The sequence below is a fragment of the Parus major genome, chromosome 11 (genome assembly GCF_001522545.3).
Source record: "Parus major isolate Abel chromosome 11, Parus_major1.1, whole genome shotgun sequence".
Lineage (NCBI taxonomy): Eukaryota > Metazoa > Chordata > Aves > Passeriformes > Paridae > Parus > Parus major.
In genome coordinates this window covers 13250895-13258900 of record NC_031780.1, presented here as the reverse complement: position 1 = coordinate 13258900, position 8006 = coordinate 13250895, and the positions used below count along the sequence as shown (strand labels likewise).

General features: G+C 38.2%; 1 long non-coding RNA gene across 1 annotated transcript; it reads right to left on the bottom strand.

Moving 5' to 3' along the window:
• Positions 1-250: 250 nt before the first annotated feature.
• Positions 251-6250, bottom strand: LOC107209816. Its single transcript, XR_004499123.1, has 3 exons — positions 6170-6250; positions 1208-1291; positions 251-907 (listed from the first exon to the last, which is right to left on the bottom strand). It is a non-coding gene; the product is annotated as an uncharacterized LOC107209816 (long non-coding RNA).
• Positions 6251-8006: the final 1756 nt, after the last annotated feature.

Here is an 8006-nt window from a genome sequence, read left to right as displayed (position 1 = left end):
AAGAGAAAATACGAAAAGAGATAAAACCAGCACTAAATGGAAAAAATGTGGTAGAAAATAAATGATGTACAGACACTTGGATTGCACAAATTTTTTTTTAAAAAAAGGAGAAACTGAAGTAGAAAGTAACATTTCAAGCCTGAAGTTATTTGCAGACATGCTGTTTTTTAAAAATAGCAAGTGAGCATCTTTCTCAGCAATTCTCAGATACACTGATGTAAATCCATTTTATTTAAAACTATGTTGGACATTGTGAATGTATCAATGCAAGTGCATGCTGTAGGACTCACAGAGAAAAGCAAAATGAAAAGCAATACTACTTTTAACTTCACACACATGAAAAAAGCTCAATAGCCCCTATTACTTTACGATACAGCTCACTGAGAGGTCTTGGTATGTTCCATTTCAAAGCAGTCAGACCAGACAACAGCTTTTCATGTTCAGTTTCTGCCATGTTTTTCTATTAATGAGATGAACCATAAACCCATATATAAACCTATATCTAGCTTCTATTTCATGACATCAAAAAGTAATCTTTGATCTTATTCCCGTGGGCCCCTATTGCTACTGAAATATTTGTTGTTAACATACTTGTTTATATGGCAGTGTTCTCCAAAATTCCCCTTGAACACACAAAAGCATGAAACAAGTTGAGTGTTTTCGCAGAATATTCTGCTAGAGGACCTGAACAAACTGTTAAACTCAGATCTGCTTCTCATGGATGTGACAATACTTGGTTGGCAAAGATGTTTTGATATCAATATCTAAAGCCCAGTAACCCAGGGATCTTTTGTCAGATCACTGTTTCCATAACCAGGAAAATGTTGCTGGCATCCTCATTTGGATATGCAGCTGTTCCTGGCAAGCTGCTTCCATGTGTGGCCACAAGTTATTTGCTACCCAGGACCTGAAAGAAAAATCTTTGAGTTCACCTTGCACTAGTTTTACTTTAGGTTTCATCACAACGCTTCAGTAAACTGCATGAAGCAACCAAACAGAACGGCTGGTGTGGCAATGGCAATACAAAGGAGAAAAACCCCAAGGCAACAAGCCCAACCCTCAAATACAAGCCAGCCTTCAGTTCTAAACCAGAAAAGAATAGCTGGGATGACAGGGTACTATAAACTTTGAAAGTTAGCTAGGAAAAAATCCAGTTGCGATTATGCATAGAAAAATAATTTCCAATAGCAATGCAGACTTCTCTTACCCTGTTCCTTACAGACACATCTCCCACATGGGTAGATTTGGGAATTTTTCTGTGGTACCACGTTCTGCTTCCCCTGAAAGTGTGCTATTGACAGAGGGTGGAAACACATGGCAAGAAAAGACAAGTTAGTGAAGGCTGGCATTAGGGTCTCTCTAACCTAAAGAAATCAGATCCTTGCATTATGCAGACAACAAGCCAATCGGAATTGAGAGTATTTGAGTTTATTATACAGGTATAACTTGTACTACACACATTAGGATAACCTGTTACCTTGAAATATCACTTCAGCTACTCTCTGCTACCATTAGCATGAAATCTGACGTATGTTATATACATAATGGGTTTATCAGCAAACTTTGGAGTTAATAGGAGGGATTTTTCTGACCAAAACTGGCTTTGAGTTGCAATACTACTTCTCAGGAGCTGTTGTAGATGCATAATGCCTGATTGTAGACATCTTGGAGGGGTTAGTTGAAAAGAAGTTTCTCCTGCAAACTTCTCTCAATATAAAAATTTTTTAATATGCTGCTTTATTTCCTCCCTTAGTTTTTGCAACTTAGAAAGGTAGAACAGACAATTAGCCTCCTAGATGAATGGAGATACCCTGGCTGGAATCCAAATATCAGTAACATCCCTTCAATTGAAAAAAAGAATTTTCAAGGATTAATTTGATCTTCATTTTTCTGAACCACACTGGTTCTTCATTTGGCAAAGTTCTTAAGTTGGGATATTTATTACCACGTAATATCCTTACAACAACTAATTTTCCTTCCTATGCACAAGTGTGTTCATGGAAAAATGGACATTTCCTGCCCACACTGTGGAAGCTCTGGATTTTATTTAAGTAAAAAAGAAGCTCCTAAAACTGGTACACAAATTCAAAGTCCATGTGAAGGGAAGGGTACCACCTTTAATACACTTCTAGTCAGCCAAAGCGATAGATAGATAGATAGATAGATAGATAGATAGATAGATAGATAGATAGATAGATAGAGTTAATGTAGGTTTATTCCCTTATAGAAAGCTTAAATTATTCAAAGCAAAAAAAATCCAGGGTTTTTTTTTGGGTTGGTTTTGGAAGTACAATACATAAGACTTAACATTATGTATAATGTTTAGCAAACTGCTTAGCAGCTTATTGATTGCCAATAGTTCATACAGAGACATTTTTGCTATAACAGTTCCCAGAAAATGTAAAGCTTCATGGATTATGCACATGAAAAAGGAGTTCAAAAGCACACCGGGTAGATTTTGAAAGCTTTATCTAGAATATTAAAGGACCAAAAGTCTTTGACAAAAAGAGTGGGAAGAGCTATCAGTGAGACTGGCACATAGTTTTTCATTAAAAACAGGCAGCTCATTATTAGCCATTAGGTTCTCATAACTCTGATATTACATAGCCAGAGGAGAGACAAGTTTGGAAATTGCTTCTTATGCAGTTCTCTGGCTAACAACTGTTCCAACTGTGACTGGGCAGAAGCATTATTTCTATTTCTGGAGTAGAAAAACTTTAGGTTATATCAACATCAGAAGGGCAACTCCAGCCTGTAGGCATTGTAACTGAAGGTAAGAGGATATAGAGTCTGAACAAACACGGATCACTTGGATCTCTGCTTGGAGTACAGGCAAAACAATGAGTGACAGCATGCAAAGAAACAGGGCTCAGGAATGCAAAACTCCACTAAAATCACTGCAGTCATTTCAGGCAGATGCATTTTGCCATAAATTTAGACCTGGGATTTTGAAAGGGAAGAGGAAGTTATCTTCTGTCAGAAAAATCCTTCAACTATTTGACTTCCCAACAGCAAAGATGCTGTAAAACTGTGTACTGACATTTACAGCTAGCACAAGATTAATTAAAGCATCAGGAAATAAAACTCCATAATTAGTCCTGGAAAAGCCGCAGGTGCCAAACTGCTATTTACAGACTGAGGGGATGTAATATTTTAAAATTAAAAATTGTTATGCATCAACTACAAGGAGTCAGAAGGAGAAATGCATAGCTAGCTCAAAGAAAATAACACTCAAGTATCAGAAAAAAAGATAGCTAAAACTTTGATTATGATAGTTTTGTTAACCTTTTCCTGGTATTTTGATAAAGAAAACCCACCACTTCTAGAGGGCTAGAAGTTTTCTGAGGTTATGAGCTCCCCCCTCACATCTTATTTTCCTAATTTTGTCTGCAAACATTACTCCTAGCCACTTCTTAAATATCTGTGCAGTGTTCTAGAATATTTCCACCACTATCAGTCAGAGGGATGGCAGAAATATCACCCATAGAAACACCTACAGCAGTTTATTTTCTTTCTTTCCCCTCTCTGCACTTGGTGCAATCTTACATAAACCAAAAATTCCCTTAAGAGTTAGATATTTGTGGCTTTGTGGCTCTTGGGGTTTGACTTTGTTTTTATTTTGGTTGTTGTTTATTTTTGGGTTTGTTTTAATTTTGAAACTAGAACTTCCTTAGAGCCATCTGAGTCACTAAACTTAAAAATTCACCTGATAGTGGAGGTCTAATCTTTTTGTCTTCTACACAGATTTAATATAAGATGCGTTATTCTTTGAATAAGAATACTTCTGGGTTTTGTGCACCAACCATTCCTGCTGGCCCATCTTCAATGTGCTTTTCAACACTTACTGATCTTATATGTTGGATTTAGGCAGAAAAATGGCTACTTTAGGATATTTATCAGGCTTAGGAGTGAGATAAGCAGCAAATGGTCCTTAATGCCAAGCACAGCTCTACACATGCACAGAAGCAGAGCTTTGAGTTGTACATCCAACTTCATACCTGCTCTTAAACTTCAGTGCTTTCATTCTGCTAAAGTTCACTTTCTACCTGCATCTATTCCTTGTTAAAAATGTGCTCACAACAGAAATATAGATAAGAACAATTGAAGTAAGAGAAATGAGAGAAGCATTCTGTCTTGGAGAAGGAACAATATGGAATGAGTGCTGTGGATGGATTTGAAAGAAAATTATGGTAATTAAAAAAATTGTATTAACTTGCTGTGTTCTACATAATGGTTCTACAGCCATTACTGCTTTGTTTAGAGCTTCATTTTCTTCTTTTCTATCCATGTTACTCATTATTTGTGCTATTTACACAATGTATAATGTCAGCCACTCTAATATAGATAAACATCTTGACTAACAAGATGTGAAAGAAGGGTAGGGGAATGTAATATCCCTATGAAGGAAAATTCTTAAGGTGTCAGCAAGGACAACAATCATTTATTTAGGACAAAGCCCACATTCTGGACAAAATGTTACTATTTTCTTTTCAGGTCATATTTAAGTTCCATGACTAATTCCTAAAGCCAGTTACTCCATTAGCATTGCTTAAGATTAATCTGTTTACAAGGAAATAAAACGCCCTCACACTTCTGTTAGTTCACAGGTGGGCTCACTGTGCACAAGTATTTTGCATTGGCACACTTACCTTATTCCTTTTTGGTGTTTTATAGAGAATGTTCATTTTTTATTTTCAGTTCCAATAGCTGTATTACCCATTTCTACATCTGACTACCAAATATGAAATCTGACAGTTCAGAAATCCTAAACATTTCGCTCAGTCTCTTCAAAACACTTTTTCAAAATGTCATACAAATGAGTTCTTCCAGGCTATTTGGTGAACACTGTCAAATAATACTAAAATATCAAATACTATAGTAATACTCAAATAAGTTATTTTTTGTTTAGCTATTCACAAATTCTTGATGTTAGAATTGTGTGAACTTTATAGACTAAAACAACTTCTACAGCTTTGAATTACTAATTATTTAAATGGAATTGCCTGGAACAAGTTGGTTTCATTACTTTGAGATATGGATCACAGTCTCTGAATAGGAGGTCTTGAATTCAAAACTTTTCAAAGTGAAGAGTTCTTCTGCTGTAATCTAAAGCACAGCAGGTATACTTTTTATCCAAATTACTTGAATCACCACGGGAAAATTTAATGAGGGTTTGTCACATGAATTAGATATTTTAAGTTTAGCAATTCCAGAACATTCACACCTCACTCTTGCAGCTTTGAGAGTCAGTAGCATTCTCCACTACTACAACTGCTCACCTAAGCAAAAACAAGATTCACAACCCACACTTTTGACCATTCAATTCCTGTCTGGCCAAAAGTAGCAATCTAATTATTGTCAGAAGGAAACATTTTACACCTTTTTAAAATACACAATTCAGAAAAAAAAATATCCCCCAACCAACTAAAAACTCCCTAAAGACCCCCAAAACTCAAAAGTACAGAAGACAAGGAGTCCAAAATAGCAACTTGGAAATAATAAATCAAATTGAAAGGACAAGGTAAGCACCTGCCAATGGAAGAGAGAGAAGACACTCAGGAACCTGAAAGTATGCTGGACAAAGAAATAAATTACTAATAGTAAAGAATGAAAATTTATTTACTTTGAATAATTATTTTTTTCAAGGTCTGTATCTTTTCAGCAATTAATTAAGGTATCTACTTACTTATACCATTTCCATAGCCCCCATTTATTTCTGATAAATTAAAGAGAGTGGTTGAAGCAATGTCCATTCTATTCTTACACAATGTTTACATTAAAGATTCTGTCAGGGCAGAATTTTTGCACAACATATAAAATGGGAAAAAAACAAGATATTTATCTGTTGAGATTTTTGTTGCCAGAACCGCTAACCAAACTAGCGGCAATAGTTACTGCAGTGCAAAAAAGCCCCCACCCCAAACCAAAAAAACCCATCCAGCCAACCAACCAACCAACCCCACACATCTTTATTCCCTCTACTAGCCACAATAATTTTCTTCCTACTGCACCTGAAATATTTCTACCAACACATAGGTTGCATAAGGTGATGTATAGAAAGCTCTCTATCTACTGAGATTTACAGATTTATACATCTAAAAACCAACCAGCTTGCCAGGACAGTAAAACACCATGTATATACAGAGTAAGAAAAATACAAGAACTGTACCTAGGACATTTCCTCAATGCTGCTCTTTCCAGGGTCATTGGAGAAGCTCCACGTGGACAAGCAGGAACAGCAGCCCCTGTGGGATGGAGGAGAGGAGCTGCACACCTGCCCGAAGTCATCCTGTCAAACACAGAGCTGACACCACCGGGGAAAGGCAAAGTCCCCCCAGACCCGCTGCACGGCTGGTTTCTCACAGGATTAAATGGCAAAATGGGGCCCTCAAAGGAAGGGGCCGCTAAAGGGAGATGGGTTTTCCTCCCCCAGCACCCTCCCGGGTCCTGCCCGGCACGGGAAGGTGTGAGAGGCCGCTGGGGCTCGGAGTCGGGGAACTGAGGGAAGTACCTGGAAGTGGGAATTTCCTCCGGGGCTGCAGGGCTCCCAGCAGCTCTCTAGGAAAGCCCTGAGCAGGGAGGGAACAGCTGCCCCTGCTGTGCCCGGGGTGAGCTCTCGGCTGAGGGGGCTGGCGGGGCCCGCCCCACGCTCGGCACAGATGAGGGCAGCGATGGTGCCCCAGAGGAGGAGGAAAGCTCATGTCCCTCTTCGTGTCGGCTGCCATGTATCCTCTCTTCTCTTTGGGGATGTGGTCCCTTCTTAGGCGGTGCTTTGGGAAGAGCCCGAGAGAACGTCCTTAGCTGGGACTCTGTGGTGAGGGAGCAGAGCACGCCTGCCCTGGCGGGTGGCCTTCAGCCTTCTCCTGCCAAACTCCCGGTCTCCAGGAGGGTGAGGAGTCCCTGAAGGTGTGAGGAGGAATTCCCGGTTTTCCCGGCTCAGCTGAGGAAGCTCCTTGAGGAGAGGGAAGCCACAGGATGGAGGTGGGTGTCAAGCAGGTGAGGAAAGGGGTTCCCAGCAGTGGTGGTGGCCCTGCTCAGGATGGAGGAGGGATAAAGCACCACAGGTCTGTAAGGCCCCACAGGACCTTTCTCAGGAGCGTAGGGATTAGGGAAACTACAAATTAAAAAAGATTAAATACATGTGTATGGTTTATGTAGAGAAAAACAAGTAGAATAAAATGTAGGAGCACTGATGCTTTAAGACAAATGCTCTAAAATACTGTAATTCCCCCAAAAAGTTAATATTTCTGCTTTTTACTTTGTATGCTCCAGGAAAAAAAAGCACTTAACATATTTAATTTAAAGGATATAAGCATATAACTAAGAGTATTTGATTTATTTAACTTAAATATCAGTTTCAATGTTCATCAGCATAACTTTTTTTCAAAATCAGTTATTACACCTTCAAACTGTATTATCAGATTGCTATTGCCAGAGCTTTTTGTGAATGCCTACAGCAGATTTTACTGAACTAAAAATGTTTATACTGTTCTTCATTATCAGCTGCCATGTGTATAACATTTGTGGTTGCAACAGATATTATAATGTGGAGATTACAAAACTGAAGGGAGTAGAACAGAGCAAATTGTAAACAATTGGAGAAAAATTACATCAGATTATTTGGGTCTGTATTCAAACCAAAGTAAGGGTGACTCTGATATGTAATTTTGGATCAAGAATGGGCTAGCATGGTCTTTTTAATAGTCTTAATGATCTATAAAAGTCTATAATTTCAACTATTTAAATTGACTTGAGTGTGTTATCATTCAACAACAGAGAATTTATGCTAATAGGATTATTATTATATTTAAAAATTGTGCAAATTTGAGACTTTAAGAATACAGTTGTACAGCTCAAATGTTGTGTTCTTGTTAGCCATGCAGTAGAACGTGACATAAAGTAGGTATTTTGTCATTGTCAGAAACAAAATGGCTTTAGTGAACAATAGATTGCACATCTTTTCATTAGGGGAGGGACCATATGTGTCAGCAAAATAAAGTGACTCA